Genomic DNA, 27500 nt, shown 5'->3' with positions numbered 1-27500 from the left:
TTCCCTAACCCCCGCCCTATCTTTACCTACCCCTCTCCCCCCACCTACCTTCCTCTACCCCTTGCCTTCCTTCTCCAACCCCCGACCCACCTCTCTTACCCCTGACAGCCTTCCCTTACCCCCAACCTACCTTCCTCTACCCCCGGCCACCTCCTTTACCCCTGGCCTACCTTCCCCTATCCCCGGCCTACCTTCGCCTGCCCCTGGCCTTCCTTTCCTCTACCCCTGGCCTACCTTGCCCTACCTTCCCCTACCCCCCACCACCTTTCCCCACCCTCCCAACCATCTTCCTTCCCTCCCCCTTCTCTTCTCCCCCTCCCCCCTCCTCCCCTCACTTCACGCAAGGTCATGACCTCATGTAGAGGAAGGAGCAACACTGGGGTAATTATGAAACAATCGTTGTGTTGTCTGCAAAACCTGTAAAGATGAAGTAAAGATCAAGTACACATATTACAGGATGTACATACCTCGCTGTGAACCACTCACAACATACCTCACGGTCAGCAATTTACAATTTACATTTATGAGGTGGCATTCGTGTCTATATATATATATATATATATATATATATATATATATATATATATATATATATATATATATATATATATATATATAGCGTAAAGGTGAAGTTTATATGAAGGTGTATACATTATAGCATTCGCAGTTGCTGTGAGAGGCGTGTGTGTATATTAAGGATGGCTGCGCCACACGGCTTATAATGCCACCTTGAATTATTCAAGACTTATAACCGGAGCACCACTGACTTTGCATGTGCAAAGGGGCCGCCGCCGTGCCGGCCAGGGAGGTGATGGGGGCGGGGTAGGCCGGCCCGACCACCCAGAGAGTTATAACGAGAACCCTACAACATCCCTACAAGAACCTCTACCAGACCCCCCTACGAGAACCTACGAGACCCCCTACGAGATCCTTACGAGAACCCTACAACATCCCTACAAGAACCTCTACCAGACCCCCCTACGAGACCCCTACGAGACCCCTACAAGATCCCTACAAGAACCCTTACGAGACCCCCCTACGAGAACCCTTTGAGACCCCTATGAGATCCCTACAAGAACCCCTACCAGACCCCCTACGAGAACCCTATGAGATCCTTACGAGACTCCTGCGAGAACCCTTACGAGATCCCTACAAGAACCCCTACGAGAACCCTAGGAGACCCCTACGAGATCCTTACGAGATCCCTACGAGAACCCGACGAGACCCCTACGACACCCCTTCGAGATCCCTACGAGAACCCTACGAGAACCCTACGAGACCCCTTCGAGATCCCTACGAGAACCCTACGAGATCCTCACGAGATCCCTACGAGAACCCTACGAGACCCCTACAAGATCCTTACGAGACCCCTTACGAGAACCCTACGAGACCCCTACGAGATTCCTACGAGACCCCTACGAGAACCCTACGAGATCAATACAAAATCCTTACGAGAACCCTACTAGAACTCTACGAGAACCCCTACGAGACCCCTACGACGAGATAGATTTTTACCCATTAGGCAGGGCCAGCACGCGTAGCGCTCACCGCTTACCGCTTACCATATGAAAATCTTGTCTTACGAATAACGAGTCGTGTGTGTTAAAGTGTGTGTTAATGCGTTGTTGTGTACAGGGTGGAGAGATCATGTGCACGTGGACTGAATGCCAGCAGGCCACGTGTGCGCGAGAGGCAGAAAGGTTGAGAAGGAAACATGACAGCCACTGCGCTAACTGATGGAGAGAGAGAGAGAGAGAGAGAGAGAGAGAGAGAGAGAGAGAGAGAGAGAGAGAGAGAGAGATGTATATATTGTCTCTGTATTTATCTGGCTTTTCTCGAAGGTACATATTCTGTATGTATAAGTGTGTGTGTGTGTGTGTGTGTGTGTGTGTGTGTGTGTGTGTGTGTGTGTGTTGTGTGTGTGTGTGTGTGTGTGTGTGTGTGTGTGTTGTGTGTGTGTGTGTGTGTGTGTGTGTGTGTGTGTTGTGTGTGTGTGTGTGTGTGTGTGTGTGTTGTGTGTGTTGTGTGTGTGTGTGTGTGTGTGTTGTGTGTGTGTGTGTGTGTGTTGTGTGTGTGTGTGTGTGTGTGTGTGTGTGTGTGTGTGTGTGTGTGTGTGTGTTTAACTTCCTGACCACGGAAGTACGACTCTTGAGTGCGACGGTACGACCCTTAATCGCGACGGTACGACCCGCGTGTATGATGGCCACATTTTTAACGTAAAGCTTAACGTATTATCCTAGAGTTATAGTCTTGTGACAGTATTGTCTTTGGGTCTTAACTTGTTGGCTGTATTATCCTTCGTCTTTAACTTGATGGCTAAGTTATCTTTGGATGTTAACCTTATGGATGGATTATTCTTAGGTTTTAACTTTATGGCAGTATTATCTCTGGGTGTTAACTTTATGGCTACATAATCCTTTGATGTTCATTTTGTGTCTGTATTATACTTGGGTGTTAATTTTATGACTGTATTATCCTTAACTTTATGAGTCTTATCCTAGGTTCTAATCTGTAAAGTTGTATTATCCTTAACTTTATGATTCTTATCCTAGGTTCTAATCTGTAAAGTTGTATTATCCTTAACTTTATGGCTCTTATTCTAGGGTCTGAACTGTAAAGCTGTATGACCCTTAAGTTGTTCATGTATAATCCTTGAGTCTAAGATTTGCGACTGTATTATCCTTAACTTTAGGACTGTATTATTCTTCAGGCCAATTTTTATGATCCCGAAAACTTCACTTTTGACTAACAAGGTACAAGACCATAATATGTTATCCTGGGGTTACTGAAGCCTATTGTTTAATGGCCTCTGGATCCATATTAACCTGGGTTATGACCACATTGCACCCTTATGTTATGACCGTAATATCCATGGGTTATAACCTCACATGAATCTTCGATGGTGAGGTCAATGTCCCTAGAGTATGACCAGACCCCTCAACCCTCTCCTCCTCATCTCTCTCTCTCTCTCTCTCTCTCTCTCTCTCTCTCTCTCTCTCTCTCTCTCTCTCTCTCTCTCTCTCTCTCTCTCTCTCTCTCTCTTTCCCAAAAGAAGGAACAGAGAACGAGGCCAGGTGAGGATATTCCCTCAGAGGCCCAGTCCTCTGTTCTTAACGCTACCTTGCTAACGCGGGAAATGGCGAATAGTTTGAAAGAAAGAAATATATATATATATATATATATATATATATATATATATATATATATATATATATATATATATATATATATATATATATATATATGTGTGTGTGTGTGTGTGTGTGTGTGTGTGTGTGTACAGACTTGTATCTTTCGCCTGTGTTGTGACTTATGCCAGTTTGTTTTCCTTACAGGCAGCGCCGGGACAGTATGCCCCCGCCGAGCCCGGCCCGCTAGTGCCAACCCTGGCTGGCATGTGAACAAGGTAAGAGAAACAACCTGGCTTTAACTTACTTGACTGGGTAAGGATTTGCTGGGGTTAGTGTTTGCTGGGACCACTGTTTACTGAGGTGAGTGTTCGCTGGGATTAGTGTTTGCTGAGGTGAGTGTTTGCTGAGGGAAGTGTTTGCTGAGGTGAGTATTTGCTTGGGTTAGTTTTTGCTGGGATTAGTGTTTGCTGGGATAAGTACTGTCTGTTGTCATCTGGGAAACCTACTCTGGAGAGAGGACGTCTGCTCCAGGAGGTGGGAGAAGCCTTTCTGTTTGGCAATGCTGTATACACTCCAACTGGAGAGATTAGAGATACTGCAGAGGAGAAAGGAGTAGAGAAATGGACGAACGTTGTCGTGAGGCTTTAATATAAAAGTAGATATAGTATCCTACAAGATGTAGGTGAATTATAAGAACAAGGGCACTACTGAAGTAGATGTACTGTATGTGGAATATGTGATCTTTAATGGATGGGTTACTTTCAGGAGTGGAGGCACTACAGTGGTAGGATAACATAGGACTTGGTACATGTATCGTAGTGGTGAGGTTATCGTAGTGGTGAGGTTATCGTAGTGGTGAGGTTATCGTAGTGGTGAGGTTATCGTAGTGGGGAGGTTACCGTAGACGAAAACCAAGGGGGGGGGAGTGTGCTTAAGGATGTTCACGTCTCCCGCCTGTAGGAAAGTTTATTAAAGTAGTGGATGTATTGTACCTCATAGAGGGAAGGATATTGGAGGAGTAGATACATTCTTCAAGAAGATATCGTCGTATAGGAAAGGCTGTAAGACGAGTCGATATATCCTGCCTACAATAGGAAAGTGTGTTGTAGTATTGGATGTATTGTGCCTCCTGCAAGAATGAGTATTAAGGGAGTGGACTTACTGTACCTCCTACAGGATGTACAGGATGTAGGAGGGGTTATCGGAGGAGTGGAGGTGCTTTGCCTCCTATGGGAAAGGTTATAGTCGAAGCAGATGTGGTGCACAAGTACAAATTATCCAGGAGAGGCTCGAGGCTGTTGGCTCTTGTGGCCACTTTAAGGTTGGTTCATGTTATGGTGTGGCAATATTTCACGTGACAGGCCGCCCATCCGTCTCCCGTCCCCCGTCTTCATTGTCTGCACTGCCGCCATGTACTGCCTGGCTGGCTGGCTGGCTCAGGTGCAGTGTGGTTCAACTATGTTCCATGTTGCATAATCTGCTCATCTTCATTCCGTTTGTTGTGTTTAAGTTTTCATTATTGTTTATATCTGTATACCTCCTGATTCTTATTCATGAATGTCATTCATTTCTCATTATTCATTGTTTTATTCAATTTTTAGTATTATTTTTTGCATATGTTTCATAATATTACATTTGTAGCATTTGATTTATTATGATACATTAGCCTCGTCGTCATGACATAATATTCTGCACAAAACTATTTCCCTCCTCCTTCGTCTTGTGGGTATGGTTGCTCACTGGTTACCGAGATGATCATACACTCCTGAATCTGTGATCGAATCCCAGCCAGGATGGTATGCTATTGAGGAAGGTACTTCAGACACACTCAGGGCTATACCCAAGTGTGACTTTGTATGGTACATCAGAAGCCAGGGTTAGTGAGACAGTGGTCTGGTCTGTGGTACATGGACCGGTCCACTGAAGCCGAGACCACCACAGTATTTGGTCATACTTTGTAGTTTTCTGAAATCTCTCGCTCACAACACTGCCATGCCTTCTCCTCGGTGCTTCTTGATACGTTTATCATTCCTTTACGTTGTGTTAGTGACATTAGGAATCATGTGAGTATTTATGTTCCTTATATATTACGTTGATTGCATAGGTGGTCATACCGGCCCAGCAGTTGGCTCTGGGACCAGGCTGTCCCTGTGGTATATATACCGCCATTAATGAAGCATGAACCCAGTGTTGCTCGCTGTTCTTGCACCTCACGGGTGATGTTGACCTTATAACTTGTGTGTCTGGAGGCGTCTGCCACGTCTCGTCAAAGCAGGGAGGTTGAAGTCTTTCCACGTCATATTTTCTGGGTTGATTTATACCGTAAATATGTTTAGTTGCAATGGATTAATAGGGATGAGATTAGCATAGTTGTTTATCATGCATTGATTTACAACATGTAAATCAGAAAACCTTCACTAACTCTTTTTTGCTGTCAAGATTGATAGTATTCTTTTATAAGTATACGTGCATCTTATTCCTGCTAGACTTATGTAATGTTTACGATTATTGGAACATAACGTACGACGCTGACATACCCTGGCTACGCTTAACCTTCATTGTGCCATGTAGTCCTGTACGTGTTCCCTGGATCCACCTTGACGCTCATATTTGCTTCCGACCCAATACGTCGCTGATGTGTGGTCCTCTTCCTCCTCCTCCTCCTCCTGACGCCACTACAGGGCCCTTGTTCCTCCCTCGACGGTAGCCTTGCACCTCTCCCACGTCCCTCGACACCACCACTCCTCCTGCTGCTGGAATCTCCTGAGCGCCTCTTGTGCACCCCTGACACTACCCACTACAACCGCTTTTTCACCCCGTGAGTTTCTCGCAAAATCCCTTGACACCATCTTCTCCCTATCGATCCTCCCTTTGACACCATCTCCTTCCCACCACTCTGCCACCTTGACACCATCTTCTCCCTATCGATCCTCCCTTTGACACCATCTCCTTCCCACCACTCTGCCACCTTGACACCATCTCCTGCCACCGTTACGCCAACTTGATACCTCTGCCGAGACAATGTTGGCGTACACTGATTCTCAACATTAGTGTCAACACTAAGCCATTGTTGGCGGGACGTGACATGACTATGACATGGCAGCGTCACTCTGTACACACACACACACACACACACACACGCACCTCCCACGTCCCTCCCTCACCACACATGATATTTGTCACATTTCTTCTATAGTGGTATCCATCTTCTTTTCTTTTTTCCCTTCGGTGAGGGAAATGATATCACGTTTGGCCACATACATGTCATCGTATTCATGAGTGTTTGGTGTGCGTACGCATATCCAGTCTTTCGAATGTGGCAGACCTGCAAGTTGGTAACTTGAGACACATTGCCACAGTTCACGTGTGTTTTCAGGAATGCGATGGTGACGGAATGACACTAAAATTAAACTTGTGGCATCTTCAGGGCTGCGACCAGAATCCCGAGAGTCAAAACTCTGTCACAGATGTACTGTGATCTCCTTGGGACAATCTTCCTCCTTCACTGTATCTTATACTCTGCTGAAGATAAGGTTTTTGGAATTTGTAAATCATGTGTGCTTCGAGAGGTATAGCTTGTGCAACCAGACTTATAGGTCATTAGTAATGTTCAATGTGATGCTCATATGTACAACTGGTTTCAGCATCTCGTATGTACTTGTCCAGTGTACGTCATATGAATTGTGTGTACGAACGACACGTACATGTTGAGATACAAAACTCATTTTCTATTCGTATTACGAAAGGTACACCATGTATTGATAGAAAATGTGATGCATATGACTTAAGGAACAGTTTACATGTACAAATCATGTACACTTCCTAAAAGACAAATTACATTTACTGTGAAAGATACATATCGTGTGTACACTGAGACAAAATACAGCTGGTATATACTACATAAGGTGCCGGTCATACACACTACTACATGCACGACACAAGAACCTATAAAAGTAGAGATCTGTTCTAGAGAGTTGCACTTCAGTTACGTTTTAAGACAGACACGTCACACATCCTCCCAGGCGGTACAACCCACATCATCCATGTCGGTCCTGCACATGTTGGGTTGGATGTACATCTCGTCTGCACCTTCTGAGGCAAAGGCTCGGGATGTTAGTAAAAGAACAGCTCATGTGTTGTACAGTGGCACAGCAGGAGTTAGAGTTTCAGGCCATTGAAGATAGAATTATCACACTGCCACCATCTGAGACCTCTTGACGCACACCGAACCCCGGATGTAATCATACAGACCTACACTTGGCACGTAGCACTGCTTTCTCTGGCGTAAGGTTTGATCATCATACATAGCGTCTCACTTTATGTATCAGTATATTAATAGTTTTTTTTTTCCTATAAACCGATAATTTTCAGTGCAGTTAATTAAGAATGAGAAGGAAGGGGGTGAGGGTGGCGTACACACACACACACACACACACACACACACACACACACACACACACTTTGGAGAATTAGCTAGATGCTTGAAGTCTTAAAAGTTGGAAGGACGAGGAGATTTCAACGCGGAGCAAGAAGTAATCCTCATCTGTGAGGCGCATCGCTGACTGACGTAGTAAAGTCAATTCGGTGTAGTGTCCTCTTGTAAATTTATTTTTTCAAGAATTATGTTGGTGATATCGAGATGGATTTTACTGCCTGAAATATGATACTGAGAAAAGTGTGGCTTGTATGATGATGTGAAGAAGGTGGAGCCATGGTCGAGGAACGTTGTGTGAGGCTCAGATGTTGCGTAAGGAAGTGACACTGGAAGGGAGGGAGCGACATAAAAGATTTTTTTTCAGGTCGTTTTCAAATGGAGGGAGAAGCGCACGAGGAACTGCAGTGGAGATGAAATGAAAGTGGCTAGAGGCTGGAGGGAGCTTAAGGGAGGGTAACATGCTCCCGGGGGAGTGAGTACGGGAAGGGATCGAAGGGAGTGCTGCTGGAGGGCACTGTGGAGGGAAGGCAGAAACAGTCGCCTGCCCGGGAGGGGAAGTGGTGGTGGGGGGGGGGGGGACACTCTAAGGTAAACGTTAGCGAGAATGTGAGAAAGTAGACGACGTCAATATTGAAGTGTTGGTGTGAGACTCACAGGGTCTCGTCACGGGATGTGGAGGAACGCTGTCTTGGACGACGCTCTCCCCTGAGACGTCCAGTACAGCAGAGCACAGGACACAGCCACTGACTGCCCGACCAGACTCTTAGTGACCAGACTTCAGTGTTCTCATCAACGCTTCTCACACATTCTCCATCACTCCGGCTGTCTCATCTTTACTCTTTCACTTTCTGATGGCAAAAAAAAAAAAAGACACAAATTCTATTCCGGCTGAAGTTTTCCCATTGTACATGTTTTGACGTCATATATGACTAAGTACACATAGAATGAAGGGAATAAAGATGATCATAAACCAGTTGTTCCATCAGTGCATGGCGAAGTGGAGTGTGTGTCGTGCCGCTAGCCATCACAGACACAGTGGTACGACAGAGTCCCATGTGAACGTGATTTACCCAAGTCCCTCCCTGCGTCTGAAGGTTAGGTCCAAGGCCGCTTCTGATGCTCTCACGCCAGAGGTCAATAACGGTGGAGGATATTAGTATAATCTGTATCCGTATCTGTCATCAGTGTCACCGTGTGTAACCTCCCTGTGTCTGTTATCTGCCTCCCTTCATAGTTTCCGCCCTGTGTCTTTAAGCTCCGCCTTCCTCTATACAGTATATTGCACAGTGTAACTTTGCCTTATATCTTTGATCTGTGATTACGTCTCGGATTTATACCTTGTCTCTGTATATGAAATCTTTTATATCCAGTTCTGTGATTTCTGTTCCCGGTTACGTAATCTTTACCCCAGTGTATATGATCGCCTTCCTGCTTCTGATTTGTGTCCCCATGCCTGTGATCTTTATCACTGTACCTGTAATCTTTATCACTGTGTCTGTAATCTTTATCGCTGTGCCTGTATTTATCGCTGTGTCTGTAATCTTTGTCCATATCTATATAATCTTTATTCCCATGCTTCTAACTGCCGTCCCCGTATCTTTAGCCCTGTTTCTGTAATCTTCGCCCCCATATCTGTAATCTCTAACCCGACGTCTTTGAGCTCTGTCCAAGTATATATATAATCGTATTCATATATATTGAAAAAAGGATCACCGAGTCCTGAATTTTCCTCTGGTGGACGTGGTTGCCAGTGTGAGGAGGTGGTCTTCGCTGCCGCCTCCGTCGTGGCGCCCACTGAAACACCTCCTCTCCCACTTAGGTATTCCAGCAGCTGACCCATTAAATGTGATTAATGCGTTCACGGCGATTGCTAGGATGTAAGATAAAGTTGTAGTCTGGGATTATCATCATAATCTCGCCCCTGTGATCGTAATCTGGCAGGTGAGGCATTAGTGTTAGGGGATAAATCTCCGCTGGTGAGAGGCAGAGGCGTCAGGGTGGGAGAGGGAGGGGGAGTGTAACGGCCAGAGGCTCTTGATTTAGAGGCTCTGACACCACTGTAGGACTGTATGTTGAAGGCGTGTACCCATATCAGGCTTTGGTTGGTCGCGGTGTGAGAACTGAAGGTGCAACGTGCCTTTCGGTCGAAGCACTGGTGGTGCTTGGAGATGAGTCTCTCTCTCTCTCTCTCTCTCTCTCTCTCTCTCTCTCTCTCTCTCTCTCTCTCTCTCTCTCTCTCTCTCTCTCTCTCTCTCTCTCTCTCTTTTCGTAGTTTCGTGTTTCCCGTAGTTCCATAACAATGTGACAGGTCGGGTGGGGCGAGGTGTAATCACCGCTGCCCTGCAGACGCATGACTCGGTGTCGTAGATCCTGGCGTCTGCCATTGTATGGCGGGTGTGTGTGAACTCGACCTGGTGTTTGTAGGCTGGCGGCGGGCCTCAGCGGGCGGGTTGGGGTGACACCTTTCGCCTCGCTTCGCTCAGTGTGAGTGTTGGGGTCTCTGGTGTTCCGATGTTAGCTTTTCCATCTGGAGTCTTGGATTTTCGTTCATAGATTCTTATGACTTCTGGTTCCTCTTTTTTTTTCAGTTTTTGGGCCTTGACCCTCAGTTATCATGTCTTCTCTTTTCATTCTCCAGTTTTGACTTTTACTTTCAGGAATTTGATTCATATTAGGGTCGATATTTGATGTTAGCTTTTATGGAAAATTAACAGATTTGGCCCTCTGGGCTCTCGCCTCTTCGTGCTTCAATGACAGAACGGTGGATTGGCATTGTTCTGCGGTGTAATCACTCATCTCCGCCACTTTTCCTCTTTTTACCTCCTTGTGTTGTTGTCACAATCTTCCCGTTCAACAATAACGTACTTTCCCGAAAATGGATCACCACAGCAGCCAGAAGTTTCTGTCTTGCTCAGAAAATGGATGAATTGTTGGTATCTGTTTTCTGATTAGTTGTCGTACATCAAACAATTTTCTGATTGTTATATTATGGTGTAATGTAATATAGAGCAATATTTTCTCAAAAAGATATCATTCAGCATCAGCAATTTCTCTCCAGCCAAGGAAATGGATGAATTATGGCCAACTGTGTGTGAGGGAGTTACTCATCGTACGTCAGGCAACTTTCTCGGCATGTTTACAGATAGACAGACGTCCGTATTTTGAACAGCACAGAGTTTTGTGTTGTATTCTAATGTACATCTTTTTCCTTGTAAAGTGAAAAGGTGAACTCTTTCATGGTCTATATTTTTCATTCTAACTATATATAGGTTCGGTAAAACGCTATCTGCTGGCTGTGTGAGCCTGATGGGGAAATGACCAGTGTAGACCCCGTTGCGTACCAACGTGAGACGAAGGGTATTCGAGTACATAGTATTCGAATAGTCATTTCCCTTATTAGGGGCGATCATAGCCTAGCGGTAGCGCTCCCGCCTGTTACACAGGGGTCCCAGGTTCGATCCTGGCTGTTGGAGGTTTGTATGTTCTATGAAGGTGCGCGTTCATATGCACTTTGTTCGTATATATATATATATATATATCATTGTTACTAGTAACTCTAACGAGTATAGAAGTTAATGAGGTATGGTGTTTACGTAGAGTTATGCTTATAATGGTTTTGTTAAGAGAAAACTTGGCATGATTAACAGATATAGTTATCCACATTTGCCTACTGTATGGGTGTCCGGTTCACTTACTCGTCTCCTGGAGTGTGAGCAGGACGCCCTCACTACTGGGGTCTTCTCCTCACGCTATGGTGCAGCTAGTGTAGCTTCGGGTCCTTGCGCTACAGTGTGTGGTAAGGTACAGCATAGGTACAATAGGTACAATAAAGTACAATACCGGCTCCCAACGCTGCAGTACCGGGTATGTATGCTGCATTACCTGGTATTGATACTGCAGTACTGGGTAACCAAGTTGCGTAACCAGGTATATCACAAAACCGGATAACCACACGGCGGTGCCCGGTATTTTTACGTTGTCACATTAGAGCATCAAGTTTTGGGGATCTAACCAGTGGGGTACTGGTGCACGCCACAGTGGGGTACTGGTGCACACCACAGTGGGGTACTGGTGCACACCACAGTGGGGTACTGGTGCACACCACAGTGGGGTACTGGTGCATGCCACAGTGGGGTACTGGTGCACACCACAGTGGGGTACTGGTGCACACCACGCCACAGTGGGGTACTGGTGCACACCACGCCACAGTGGGGTACTGGTGCACACCACAGTGGGGTACTGGTGCACACCACAGTGGGGTACTGGTGCACGCCACGCCACAGTGGGGTACTGGTGCACACCACGCCACAGTGGGGTACTGGTGCACACCACAGTGGGGTACTGGTGCACACCAGTGGGGTACTGGTGCACACCACGCCACAGTGGGGTACTGGTGCACACCACAGTGGGGTACTGGTGCACACCACGCCACAGTGGGGTACTGGTGCACACCACGCCACAGTGGGGTACTGGTGCACACCACAGTGGGGTACTGGTGCACACCACAGTGGGGTACTGGTGCACGCCACGCCACAGTGGGGTACTGGTGCACACCACGCCACAGTGGGGTACTGGTGCACACCACAGTGGGGTACTGGTGCACACCACAGTGGGGTACTGGTGCACGCCACAGTGGGGTATATCACAAAACCGGATAACCACACGGCGGTGCCCGGTATTTTTACGTTGTCACATTAGAGCATCAAGTTTTGGGGATCTAACCAGTGGGGTACTGGTGCACGCCACAGTGGGGTACTGGTGCACACCACAGTGGGGTACTGGTGCACACCACAGTGGGGTACTGGTGCACGCCACAGTGGGGTACTGGTGCACACCACAGTGGGGGTACTGGTGCACACCACAGTGGGGTACTGGTGCACACCACGCCACAGTGGGGTACTGGTGCACACCACGCCACAGTGGGGTACTGGTGCACACCACAGTGGGGTACTGGTGCACACCACAGTGGGGTACTGGTGCACACCACGCCACAGTGGGGTACTGGTGCACACCACAGTGGGGTACTGGTGCACACCACGCCACAGTGGGGTACTGGTGCACACCACGCCACAGTGGGGTACTGGTGCACACCACAGTGGGGTACTGGTGCACGCCACGCCACAGTGGGGTACTGGTGCACGCCACGCCACAGTGGGGTACTGGTGCACACCACAGTGGGGTACTGGTGCACACCACAGTGGGGTACTGGTGCACACCACGCCACAGTGGGGTACTGGTGCACGCCACGCCACAGTGGGGTACTGGTGCACGCCACGCCACAGTGGGGTACTGGTGCACACCACAGTGGGGTACTGGTGCACACCACAGTGGGGTACTGGTGCACACCACAGTGGGGTACTGGTGCACACCACGCCACAGTGGGGTACTGGTGCACACCACAGTGGGGTACTGGTGCACACCACGCCACAGTGGGGTACTGGTGCATACCACAGTGGGGTACTGGTGCACGCCACAGTGGGGTACTGGTGCATACCACAGTGGGGTACTGGTGCACGCCACAGTGGGGTACTGGTGCACACCACAGTGGGGTACTGGTGCACGCCACAGTGGGGTACTGGTGCACGCCACAGTGGGGTACTGGTGCACGCCACAGTGGGGTACTGGTGCAGGCCACGCCACAGTGGGGTACTGGTGCACGCCACAGTTGGGTACTGGTGCACACCACGCCACAGTGGGGTACTGGTGCACACAGTCCACCACGTGGGGTACTGGTGCACACCACAGTGGGGTACTGGTGCACACGCCACAGTGGTGGGTACTGGTGCACCACAGTGGGGTCTGGTGACCACGCCACAGTGGGGTACTGGTGCACACCACAGTGGGGTACTGGTGCACGCCACAAGTGGGGTACTGGTGCACGCCACAGTGGGGTACTGGTGCACGCCACAGTGGGGTACTGGTGCACGCACGCACACAGTGGGGTACTGGTGCACGCCACAGTGGGGTACTGGTGCACGCCACACCACAGTGGGGTACTGGTGCACACCACAGTGGGGTACTGGTGCACGCCACGCCACAGTGGGGTACTGGTGCACGCCACAGTGGGGTACTGGTGCACGCCACAGTGGGGTACTGGTGCACACCACAGTGGGGTACTGGTGCACACCACACCACAGTGGGGTACTGGTGCACACCACGCCACAGTGGGGTACTGGTGCACACCACAGTGGGGTACTGGTGCACACAACGCACCACAGTGGGGTACTGGTGCACGCCACAGTGGGGTACTGGTGCACACCACAGTGGGGTACTGGTGCACACTTAGCACAGTGGGGTACTGGTGCACACCACAGTGGGGTACTGGTGCACACCACACCACAGTGGGGTACTGGTGCACGCCACAGTGGGGTACTGGTGCACACCACAGTGGGGTACTGGTGCACACCACAGTGGGGTACTGGTGCACACCACAGTGGGGTACTGGTGCACACCACAGTGGGGTACTGGTGCACACCACGCCACAGTGGGGTACTGGTGCACGCCACAGTGGGGTACTGGTGCACACCACGCCACAGTGGGGTACTGGTGCACGCCACGCCACAGTGGGGTACTGGTGCACGCCACAGTGGGGTACTGGTGCACACCACACCACAGTGGGGTACTGGTGCACGCCACAGTGGGGTACTGGTGCACACCACAGTGGGGTACTGGTGCACACCACAGTGGGGTACTGGTGCACACCACAGTGGGGTACTGGTGCACACCACACCACAGTGGGGTACTGGTGCACGCCACAGTGGGGTACTGGTGCACACCACGCCACAGTGGGGTACTGGTGCACGCCACAGTGGGGTACTGGTGCACGCCACAGTGGGGTACTGGTGCACGCCACGCCACAGTGGGGTACTGGTGCACACCACACCACAGTGGGGTACTGGTGCACACCACAGTGGGGTACTGGTGCACACCACGCCACAGTGGGGTACTGGTGCACGCCACAGTGGGGTACTGGTGCACACCACGCCACAGTGGGGTACTGGTGCACACCACAGTGGGGTACTGGTGCACACCACGCCACAGTGGGGTACTGGTGCACACCACAGTGGGGTACTGGTGCACGCCACAGTGGGGTACTGGTGCACGCCACAGTGGGGTACTGGTGCACGCCACAGTGGGGTACTGGTGCACACCACAGTGGGGTACTGGTGCACGCCACAGTGGGGTACTGGTGCACGCCACAGTGGGGTACTGGTGCACGCCACAGTGGGGTACTGGTGCACGCCACAGTGGGGTACTGGTGCACGCCACAGTGGGGTACTGGTGCACACCACAGTGGGGTACTGGTGCACGCCACAGTGGGGTACTGGTGCACGCCACAGTGGGGTACTGGTGCACGCCACAGTGGGGTACTGGTGCACGCCACAGTGGGGTACTGGTGCACGCCACAGTGGGGTACTGGTGCACACCACAGTGGGGTACTGGTGCACACCACAGTGGGGTACTGGTGCACACCACAGTGGGGTACTGGTGCACACCGCCAGCCTGGGGTTCCTCCCAGCAGTGGTTGTGCACACCACAAGGTCAGGATACTCACGTTTACATTTCATTGTTAATTGTGAGGGTAAGTGTGATGACTTACCGCCAGTGATGATGATTTGTTGATGAGTTACTGCTGCTGTCACATGTAGGAGTGACGCGTTGATGAGTTACTGCTGCTGTCACATGTAGGAGTGACGCGTTGATGAGTTACTGCTGCTGTCACATGTAGGAGTGACGCGTTGATGAGTTACTGCTGCTGTCACATGTAGGAGTGACGCGTTGATGAGTTACTGCTGCTGTCACATGTAGGAGTGACGCGTTGATGAGTTACTGCTGCTGTCACATGTAGGAGTGACGCGTTGATGAGTTACTGCTATCACATGTAGGAGTGATGCGTTGATGAGTTACTGCTGCTGTCACATGTAGGAGTGATGCGTTGATGAGTTACTGCTGCTGTCACATGTAGGAGTGATGCGTTGATGAGTTACTGCTGCTGTCACATGTAGGAGTGACGCGTTGATGAGTTACTGCTGCTGTCACATGTAGGAGTGACGCGTTGATGAGTTACTGCTGCTGTCACATGTAGGAGTGACGCGTTGATGAGTTACTGCTGCTGTCACATGTAGGAGTGACGCGTTGATGAGTTACTGCTGCTGTCACATGTAGGAGTGATGCGTTGATGAGTTACTGCTGCTGTCACATGTAGGAGTGATGCGTTGATGAGTTACTGCTGCTGTCACATGTAGGAGTGATGCGTTGATGAGTTACTGCTGCTGTCACATGTAGGAGTGATGCGTTGATGAGTTACTGCTGCTGTCACATGTAGGAGTGATGCGTTGATGAGTTACTGCTATCACATGTAGGAGTGACGCGTTGATGAGTTACTGCTATCACATGTAGGAGTGACGCGTTGATGAGTTACTGCTGTTGTCACATGTAGGAGTGACGCGTTGATGAGTTACTGCTATCACATGTAGGAGTGACGCGTTGATGAGTTACTGCTGTTGTCACATGTAGGAGTGACGCGTTGATGAGTTACTGCTATCACATGTAGGAGTGACGCGTTGATGAGTTACTGCTGCTGTCACATGTAGGAGTGACGCGTTGATGAGTTACTGCTGCTGTCACATGTAGGAGTGACGCGTTGATGAGTTACTGCTGCTGTCACATGTAGGAGTGACGCGTTGATGAGTTACTGCTGCTGTCACATGTGGGAGTGACGCGTTGATGAGTTACTGCTGCTGTCACATGTGGGAGTGACGCGTTGATGAGTTACTGCTGCTGTCACATGTGGGAGTGACGCGTTGATGAGTTACTGCTGCTGTCACATGTAGGAGTGACGCGTTGATGAGTTACTGCTGTTGTCACATGTAGGAGTGACGCGTTGATGAGTTACTGCTGCTGTCACATGTAGGAGTGACGCGTTGATGAGTTACTGCTGCTGTCACATGTAGGAGTGACGCGTTGATGAGTTACTGCTGCTGTCACATGTAGGAGTGACGCGTTGATGAGTTACTGCTGCTGTCACATGTGGGAGTGACGCGTTGATGAGTTACTGCTGCTGTCACATGTGGGAGTGACGCGTTGATGAGTTACTGCTGCTGTCACATGTGGGAGTGACGCGTTGATGAGTTACTGCTGCTGTCACATGTAGGAGTGACCCGGTATTGATGAGCAGCCTCGCTCACTTGTACAAGTGATGAGTTAGTTGCTCCTGTCTTTGGCGTGGCAAGCTTCGTTGGAGCATAGCTTTCTTTGCGGGGCATAGCTTTCTTGGGCTGGTCTAGCTTTCTTTATGTTGCATCATACTTGGTAGGATAGCTTTCTTGCTGTGGTAGTTTTCTCAGTGGGCCATAGCTGGCATGACGTTGCGTGACTTTCTTGGCGGGGCCATAGCTTTTTCAGGGGAACATAGCTTTCATGGGAAAACAAAACTTTCTTTTTTTTTCTTGCATAGCTTTCTTAGCGGGTCATAGCTTTATTGTTATAGCACGGCTTTCTTGGTGAAGTCAACCTCTGTTGCAATGGTACAGCTTTCTCATTCTGGCCTTTCTCATGATGAAGACTATAGCATTCTTGATATATAGCTGTTTTGATGTGGAATAGCTTTCTTGATGTGAGAAAATCATAGCTTTCGCGGATGAACTGATAACTGTCACTGTTAGCTGATAGCATTTCTGGGCAAGACTTTAGTCGTCTTTGATAAAATCATGTTCCCTTGACCACGACGGTACGACCCTTGGGTACGATGCCATAACCTTTGACCTGACCCTTATGGCATCAGGTCAGAGGCCAGACCATCGTACACAATGGTTCTACCTGTAGAGCTGATGAGGTGAAGGTTACAGATATGATTTTCACTGGACGTACAGCAGATCTTCACAAGTGATCTCATCTACGTAGTATCAACTTTGAGGAAGTTTTTTATAAATGAATTAATTTCATTCGTAACTTATTGTACTTCCTCTTGTTCGTAGGTAAACTGATTTCTCAAAATCCGATTGACTCAAAAATAGAAAACTTTCATCTGGGGATGACACTGTCTTTCGTAAGTCAACAGGTTTGCTGGGGTAAACTTGATTGGGTTTACTGTCGTGGCTCTGTGGTCTACAGGCTCGTCAGGAGTTGATGGTTGTTGATGAATTGATGAAAAAAAGATGGCTGGCGTCTTTGCCAGAGTTTGGTACATATATTTTGATACGCGTCTTCAGCACGACCGTACGACTCTTGAACCCGACGGTACGACTCAGAGGCATTATGGCCAAGGGTCGTACGGTCGTGCCTAGGGGCCTTACTTCATGCTCAATGCGTCAAACTGATGCTCCATCATGTTCAACAGTATAACTGTGCTTCTCCCAACTGGGTCGTGATACAATATGATGATGTTCGTTGCATCATATGCCCAGCGTCTGTGAAATTCTGTCGCTTCTTACACGATCATGTCAGAGTCGCTCTTTTGGGGAGTCTGGTAAACACTGAGGCGTGAGATGGAATGATCCAGAGTGACTTGTGAGGGTAATATATTGTAAATAGACCCAACAACGCCCAGTCGATGTAAAAAAAAATATATATATATATATATAAGAAAGATAGTGTAGTTATAGAAAACGGGGTGTGTGGCGTTTTGCGTTGGTAACCAGGTTGAGACCAATTCTGTTTGTTTGTCCGGTGTTGTAGACCTGGGGGGGGGGGGGGGGGGGGGGGGGGGGTGGAGGATGAACGATGGTATTCATTTTTCGTGTGTTTGGTCGACTGACAGTGAATGAATATACCTGAAAGAGGAGATGGGTACTTATATCTCCCATTTTCTACTCAAACCACCGCTTCAGCAGCCGCCGAGAACATCCCACGAGCGGCAGAGGGTGGGTGGTTGTTGGTAAGTGGTGGTTGGCGGGTGGTGGTTGATGAGTGGTGGTGGTGGTGGTCGGTCGATGGGTACAAGGCAGTACAGGGGGCGGCGACGAACCCAGTTCGTGGGTCAGGTGTAACCTTTCACGCGAGTATTCTAATGGCTTTAGCGCCTGGGTGTGGAGAGGTAGGGTTACAGGCGGGTACGGCTTGGTAAGGCAACGGCTACTTACAGGTGCCCCCTGCCAGGTCTGGTTACAGGTGCCCCCCTGCCAGGTCTGGTTACAGGTGCCCCCCTGCCAGAAGGTCTAGTTACAGGTGCCCCTTGCCTGAAGGTCTGTTTATAGGTGCCCCTGCCAGGTCTGGTTACAGGTGCCCCCTGCCAGAAGGTCTAGTTACAGGTGCCCCCTGCCTGAAGGTCTAGTTACAGGTGCCCCCTGCCTGAAGGTCTGGCTACAGGTGCCCCCTGCCAGGTCTGGTTACAGGTGCCCCCTGCCAGAAGGTCTAGTTACAGGTGCCCCCTGCCAGAAGGTCTGTTTACAGGTGCCCCTGCCAGGTCTGGCTACAGGTGCCCCATGCCAGAAGGTCTGGCTACAGGTGCCCCCTGCCAGAAGGTCTGGTTACAGGTGCCCCCTGCCAGGGGGTCTGGTTACAGTTGCTCCCTTGCTTATGGGTCTGGGTACAGGTACTTTCTGGTTACAGGCGTGTCTACAGGTGCTTCACACATGTACACTATGTTTGGTTACAGGCGCCCCCTGCTTACAAGTCTGGCTACATATGCCCTCTGCTTATAAGTGTGGCTACATGTGTTCTCTGTTTATAAGTGTAGCTACAGGTGTCCTCTGTTTATAAGTGTGGCTACAGGTGTTCTCTGTTTATAAGTGTGGCTACAGGTGTTCTCTGTTTATAAGTGTAGCTACAGATGTCGTCTGTTTATAAGTGTGGCTACAGATGTCCTCTGTTTATAAGTGTAGCTTCAGATGTCCTCTGTTTATAAGTGTGGCTACAGATGTCCTCTGTTTATAAGGCTACAGATGTCCTCTGTTTATAAGTGTGGCTACAGATGTCCTCTGTTTATAAGTGTGGCTACAGGTGTTCTCTGCTTATAAGTGTGGCTGTGTGTGAGCAGCCGCACGTCATGTTCACCCGTGACGTCCTCCATACTTCAAGTCCCCGTCACACACCTCGCCACCCAGTGGGTAAATAACACACAAGTCAGCTCTGCCTCCAGCACCCGTCACCTGCACTCGAACCCATTGTTGATCTCTCTCTCTCTCTCTCTCTCTCTCTCTCTCTCTCTCTCTCTCTCTCTCTCTCTCTCTCTCTCTCTCTCTCATCTATATATCTATCTATCTATCTATCTATCTCTGCTTTACGGCCACATCTCGTCATAAGGACACGTCAGCACTGTAATACGGCTTGAACGCAACTGACCTCAAACGGCGACAGACCCCTGGGTCGTAACGAGGCTGTTTGGTGTAGTGGGAGAGAAACAGAAACTCATGGATGAACAGCTAGAGTGACTCCAGACCGACCACCGCGTCCGGGACTCGAACCTACTCGGGTTCGACCTCGGGTGAGGACCGAGAGTGTGTGATTGTCAGGGTCACAAACCGCGACACTGGATGAGTTTACAGTTTGTCATATAATAATGATAATAACGACATCACACGTCGCGAGAGAAGCAAACATTCGTATAGTTAGATGTTATGTAGATGTGATACGAGTCAGTCATGTGACAGGATCAGAAAATATATTGTAAGATGGTCTGAAAATGATTTACAGTGGATGGAAAAGAAACATAGGGATTGCCTGGAGGTAAATTTATGCAAATAAATGAAAAAACCATCAACTGTGTGTTGGTGCCCCACTGTATGCTACAACAGGAAAAGTTAGAACGTGACACAATAGATAAAGATGTAGAAATTGAAGTAAATGTTGAATATGTAGAAGGTGGAGTGAACGCTAAACATGGAAAAAGTGGAGCAGACGCTTAGGACATAGTGAGTGAAACAAATTGTCAGAATGTAGAAGGTGAACCCAGCGCTCGAGGTGGCGACGTTTTCGGCAGAAGTGAGGAATCCATCTTGAAGGAGAACATCGAAGACGTCAGAAAATTTGAGTGGCTGGATCATAGGAAGGATCAGTCAGGAGACGCTGAAGAACAAGAAAGACACATGATTATCTGCCCATGACAACAACGTTGAGGTCATCAAGGATAATGTCCTGGCCTTCAAAGCGTCTCAGCGAAAGTAAAAAGAAAAATAAAATCACTTTTTAAGTCTGCACAAATATTTTTTGGAATATACCGGACAAGATCTCAGACAAAAATGTACCAGAGCCTTGCAGAAAGGAAAGACTGCTCACTTTACTATCAAGAGGAAACAAGGTACGGGGTGAGGACAAGCTCAGAAATATTTCAAACAAATTTTAATGATTGGTTGAAAACAGTTTCAGATGAATTCAGTGTTGATGGTTCAGTGGTGTCCGTAGCGGCGGAGAGAAGCGGTAATATTGTTCAAGCCAGACGTGTGGTGAGGGCTACGCGTTAGCCCTGCTGGTTGGCGAAAATCACGTCTTAGTAGTCGTAGTTAAGTAGGTAGGTAGCTACACTCTCTCTCTCTCTCTCTCTCTCTCTCTCTCTCTCTCTCTCTCTCTCTCTCTCTCTCTCTCTCTCTCTCTCTCTCTCTCACACACACACAAACACACATCCCTCTGCCCCTCTTGCTTACTGGCCACCATCCTCCGCCGTCTATCAGGCCACAGTCATCCATCATCCGCGCGTCATCAATCAGCCCAGCATCATCAGTCAACGGGACTCGCATCAGCTGCTCATGAGGGATCCGCCTCACTCACCCTCAGCCTGTCATATTCTCTTCATGTAATGAGAATTGCACTTCTACGTCTCTCTTGTCGTGATTTGCATCTACTTGGATTCTTAATTTCAAGATTAATTGCTTTTGAAATCCCGGAGGTACAGCTGATTTATGTCCTGAACGAGTTAGGTTGTTTTTGTTCAAAGCGTCTTCCTGTCTTGTCCCTCACTGATCCCACGTTATCTTGTTCTCTGTTGATGTATCTGTTCTTCGGGTCATCGTGGCGACCCACACTATTCCTCACACATTGTCATTCATGATGGCATTACATCGGGGATGACACCAGCGCAGCTATGATCCTATACTCTCTCGACAGCCAGCCACCTCCTACTTGTATATGATCCGTCCCCTCAAGAATGAGGACCATCCATAGCTTATTGGTTGACCTGTTAGTCGTGAAAACGTGGAGGAAGAGGATTTTAACCTCCTCCCGACCCAACCCACTGGTATAAAATGTCACCTTCTTGTTCGGTCATAAACTTTTCGCCAACGAACTTCATCATGAAGACCTGAAGTTAGAATTATTTCCCACCGTCAGTACAAGAGAGAGAGAACCATTCACAGCGTATTCCTCATCCTGGTAGGTTGTGGAACACTCCTAGAAAGATCCTGCAGCCCACGTCGAACCTCTCTGTATCCATATCGACGTGGCCTCCGACCACTCAAGGTTGTTTTCAACTGACCTGGAGGAGAAGACCCTTGAGGAACAGTCTAGCTCAGTTGTCGTCACTTCTTTGTGTTTGTGTGGTGGGAGCCTCAGTACCTGTGTGTGCAGTAACATCAGCGGTGCACTAGTCGTCTTTCACATTATCAACACGCCCTAGCCATCATGTCTGTATGGATGGATGTTTAAGAATGATGTTTTTTCTTTAGTTATTGTTATGTTCTTATGATGACGGTGTTTTTGTAATATAATGACTTGGATGATCTTGTGTTAAGAAATAAGACAGGAGACAATCCCAAATCTGTTCATAGATTCAACAAAAGGAAATTTTCAGTAAAAGAGCAGCAGATTAGGTTAAAGCATTCAGATACATCAGTCATAAAAATGCAAGTGTTAAGATATGGGAGGAGCTGAATGACAAGTTCCATGGTATTTTCACACTGGAGGACATAACAGCGCTATCTGTAGTGACATGGTATGGGAAGCACTAAGATAACTAGAAGAGACATAAACAGACTGCTGAAGGACCATAAGGCTCATGGTCCTCGTGATGTTTCTCCATATTTGCTGAAGATTTGCGCAGATGAGCTTGACGAGCCACTTGAAATGTTCAAGATGTTGCTGGAGGAAGGAAATGGAAGAGGACGAACATCGTACGTCTCTTTAAGAAAGGAGACCTGGAGGAGACGCTGAACTACAGATCGTTTTCTGTGACGAGTGAAGTCTGTACAGTACTGTAAAACATCATCAGAGTGCACAGGGATGAGTGTTTGAAAAAGGAGGGACTGCCTTAGCGAGAGATGACACGGGTTCAGGGAAAGGAGGTCATGTGTAACAACAAACTTCTTAGACCTCTGTGAGTGAGCTCCACACTATACAAAAATGAAGGTGAGGTGCATTGCGTGTATCTGGACTGCCAGATGGCATTTGACATTATGCTACATAGGAGGCTGGTAAAGAAGCCGGATCTTCGTGCAGAAGGACGTGGGAGATTTCTTCGATGGGTAGGAGATTATCTTAGCGTCATGAAAAAAAAAAAACACAAGTCAGAGTATCGTTTTCGAAGTGAGTTGTGTTGAGCAGTGCCGTGCCGCAGGGCTCAGTCCTGAGACCATTGCTTTTCTTCATCTAACTCAACTGTCTCGCCAGAATGATTGGTCTCCTACAAGTAATATATTGGGGGATGACGCCGAGGTCATGAGAGAAGTAAAGAGAGAGAGTGGAGGATTGCCCCAACGGAACAGGAGAACTTCACAGTTGGTTTGATTAAATTCAGCCCGAGTAAATGCCAGGTAATGAGGATGACACGCAATGAAAGAAAGCTTCAATATGAATATTTTTGTTTGTGTTAGATGAGACGGCACGGGAACTGAGACCCTAGTCTCATTATATATATATATATATATATATATATATATATATATATATATATATATATATATGCACACATAGTATTTCGAATAGTTGTTTCCTATTATACAGTCCCTTAGCCTAGCGGTTAGCATGCCTGCCTCTTGCACAAGGGGTCCCAGGTTCGATCCTGGCTGATGGAGCTTTGTATGTTCTATGAAGGTGCGCGTTCATATACACTTTATTCGTACATATATATATATATATATATATATATATATATACACCTTAGCCTGGGCATTATATCGACCAACCTCTTGGGATGGGTTAAACAGCTGAGTTGACTGGACCGACTGCCGCTACCAGGATTCGAACCTATGCACTTGACGACCTTGGACGGCCCTTGAATGCGTCACAATCAAGAACGCTAACCGCTACACCACGGGAGTCCATACTATCCAGCAGGGATTTTGCTACCGGCAACTCTGTGCGAGAGGAAGTTGGGAATCGACGGTGTATCTAACTTGTCGCCAGAACCCCACCTAAGAGCGTAGTAAAGGTAGTATATGGATAAGGAAATATTAATGAACTGTTCACATGGTATATTGCGCTAAAACTAGAATGTACCTCTCACGTTCGGTTACCGCACAAAGAACTCATAGAGAAGGTCCAGAGGAGGGCAACAAAGATGGTACCGGAATTAAGTGAGTTGAGTTACAGTGAGAGGTTTAGAGACATAAAATTGCCCGCCATGGAAGAGAGTAGAGTACGATGATGTAGTGACGGGGCAACCAGGGGCCATGACATGAAGTCAAGGCGAGAAACTTGTCAGAAAAGCTGTAGTTATGAAATATTCTTATGGTGTATAAATTGTACATAAATGGTGTAAACTGAGGAATGAATATGTGAATGCGGACAGCTTACGAAATTCCTGAAATGTTGTGGTATGATACCAGATGAAGAGATGGGGCAACTACGAGTGTGAAACTTCTTCCTGGTACTTCACAGTCTGGTAACCAGAGAGAGAGAGAGAGAGAGAGAGAGAGAGAGAGAGAGAGAGAGAGAGAGAGAGAGAGAGAGAGAGAGAGAGAGAGCATTTCTTTTCACGTTGAAGGCTCCAGTCACGACAAAGTCCACATCAAGGCCGAGCCCTAATTAAAATATATGAAGAATTATGAAACAGAAAAAGAAAAGACAAGGGAAAGTATTTACGAAATTTTGAGAAAGTGAAAAACCTGTGTTTTGAAATGAGCCAGGTCATAGTTATTGAGAGAAATATGAGGAGATAGAGAGTTCCAATGCTTCGACGTGTAGGGAAAGAAGCAGGTATCAAAACGACCCACCCTTGAATTGCTGATGGCCACACAATAATCATGTGACGCAGCAGCTTGCGGAGTATTGCTTGGTCTAGCTAGTGGTGAAGTCACACAAGCAGTCAACTTTCGGGAGCAAAAACCAAAGTAATATCTATAGAAAAGGGAAAGTAAACCAACGTTGCGGCGTAGGGCAAGGGTGTCTATGTTGGAAGTTAGCCTGGACATTTTATAAGTCGGACCACTTTCGACTCAACTCTGTCAAGTAAGCAAAAGAGCTAGCAACACCCCAGATCTGAGAGCAGTACTCCATACAAGGACGAATTAATTTCATTATCCCGCGTGGACACTACCTCAGTGAGAGACAACACGGTGTTAAGGAAATGAGGTCATCTGTCACGAACCCCGTAGATTTATGTGAGAGAGTAAGCTTCCTTTCAGACAATAAAGATGGTTGGGCAGATTTTCTGTATTTGGACAGCCAGAAAGCATTTGACACTATGCCACATGGAAGACTTACAAAGAAGCTACATCTTCCAACAGAAATTAACGGAAGACTTTAGACTGACAGAAGATTAACTTGGTGGAAGGAAACAAAAAACTCATATCAGAAAAGCCTTCTTGAAATGGGTTGAGGTTTCCAGTGGCGTGCATTCAGTTCTGGAACCATTATTCTTTTTGATCTGTATAAATGATTTCCCAGAGGGGTTGAACTTCTCCCTGAATATGATTACGGATGTTGCTAAGGTCATGAGAGAAACAAATAGTGAGGAGGATTGCATCACCTTACAAGGGAACTTCGACAAACTCCAAAGATGGTTTGATACGTGATTCATGTAATTAGTGAAGACGATTGCATCATCTTGCAAGGGAACCTAAGCATACTCCAAGGTTGGTCTGACACATGGTTAATGAAGGTGTTCATTCCAAGGAAATATAAATCAATGAGGATGGGACACAGCGAAAGAAGGCCTCCATATGAGTCACATATAGCGGGAAGTAAGCCTTAGGAATCTGTGTGAGAGAAACTTGGTAGTCGACAGCGTCCCTAATCTGTCGCCAGAATCCTGTCTTAAGAGAATGATAAAAGAGACAAAATATCTTTTAGCAAGAGAAGAATTGCGTTCAACTATTATATATAGATAAGTGAAGTATCCAGTAAGCTGCTCACGTCCAACATACAGAAAGAAAAAACAGAATAAGAATATGCCTCTCATTTTTAGTCACCGCACTTGAAATATCACGAACTGATAGATAAGGGAGGACACCGAACTTGGAACCAGAATTAAGAGAGCTAATATACAGCGAAAGACTAGAAGCCTGAAATTTGGCCACCATGGACGAGATAAGAGTGAAGGGTGACCTGATCACAGCCTTTAAGTTTTTAAACCAGTTTGATGATGCAGACAGCGAGCAGCAGTTCTTCGAAAGATGCCAGGCTATGTTCAACCGCAGATCATAACAAGAAATTAAGCAAGAAAATTGATGGGAAAGACGCACAAAAACACTTTTGGAGTATGACAGATGGAATGAACTTACTCTTGTGAACATTGTGAACGTTGACACCGTACAGAAGTTTAGAAAGTTGTATGATAGTTGAAAAAGTTCAAGGGATGGGGCTCTACGAATGTAGAACTCCCTCCCGGTACAGTACAATTAGGTAATTACAGCCGAGATAATAAATACACACAAAAAAATAAAAGCTCACATCAGATATTACGACAAAACGAGAATATGATTTGATCATCACATTTAATAACGAAGTTCAACATAGAAGACCCAGAGGAGACCATGGAAGATAGTTAGATAACAATTAGCGCTGAGTTACAGTGAGAGATCATCAGTTTGCCCTCCCCATCATGGATGAGAGAGAAGCAAGGGGTGACTTGATCACAACCATCAAGTGTCTGAACCAGTCCGACGATGTCAACAGTGAACACTTCTCTGAAAACTGTGAAGATTGTACAGCCAGGAGTCATGACGTAGACTACGTCAGGGAACTGTAGTGTCAGGGTGGTGGAAGACTGGAGGAAGTCCAGGGATGATATTGTGAGTACTGACACACACACACACACACACACACACACACACACACACACACACACACACACACACACACACAGATAATGAAAACCTCCGTTTTTTTTTCCATTTCAATCCTGATTTTAGATATGCCTGATGTAGACTCGAAGGTGGTTCCTGAAACGCCTGAGCCCAGATGAGCAATCGGAAAACTTATCCCCAGGTTGGAGGGTACGACGCACGAGGAATCGCCCAAGATCCAACCCAGTGACAAATCTAAGGGCCATAGAGAGTGAGATATTCACCTGCGGGGTCATAGACTGTGTAGTTTACTGCCAGCATCTGTAAGACACATCATCGTGGGGGTGGAAGCCGTCAAGATTTAGATCAGTTGCTCCTAAGTGTACGCGGCCAAGCCAGCCCGCCCGCTCGCCCGCCCGTCCGCTCGCCTTCACCTGCAGTGGATGAGGTGGCCGCTCTGTTGCCCCCCCAGCGCGGTGATGGATCGGCGGCTGCCTAACGTACTAGGGAGGGTGGGGGTCGTGAACGGAGTTGCGAGGGTAGAGATGAGTCCCCGGATTAGATGGTAGGTGCACACACACACACACACACACACCCACACACACACACACACACACACACACACACACACACACACCTAGGAACTCCGAAAGAGAAGAACAGCGCTCTAAATCAGACCGGCGGCCGTTGGCTGTATAATAAAGCTGTTGGCCCCGCAGGTGGCTGGGGCATGTGGGTTGTATTAAGTAATAAAGTAGAGGCAGGTGTTTCCTTGCTACCTGGGCGTCCGCACTAACCTGAGCATGTATCAGCTCCTTCCCCCGGTGCCCAGCCCAGCCT

The 27500-nt window shown here is 47.8% G+C and overlaps 1 protein-coding gene across 1 annotated transcript in view; it reads left to right on the top strand.

Moving 5' to 3' along the window:
* The window catches only part of LOC139749421 (uncharacterized), an 832237-nt gene that overhangs the window by 347526 nt on the left and 457211 nt on the right, over nt 1-27500 (top strand). Inside the window, exon 2 of the mRNA XM_071663264.1 lies at nt 3336-3406. The gene's annotated coding sequence lies outside the window, so the exon portion shown is untranslated. The remainder of the gene's footprint in view (nt 1-3335; nt 3407-27500) is intronic.

Source organism: Panulirus ornatus, chromosome 7 (genome assembly GCF_036320965.1).
Source record: "Panulirus ornatus isolate Po-2019 chromosome 7, ASM3632096v1, whole genome shotgun sequence".
NCBI classification, from domain to species: Eukaryota; Metazoa; Arthropoda; class Malacostraca; order Decapoda; family Palinuridae; genus Panulirus; species Panulirus ornatus.
This window is presented reverse-complemented; position numbering and strand designations above follow the sequence as displayed.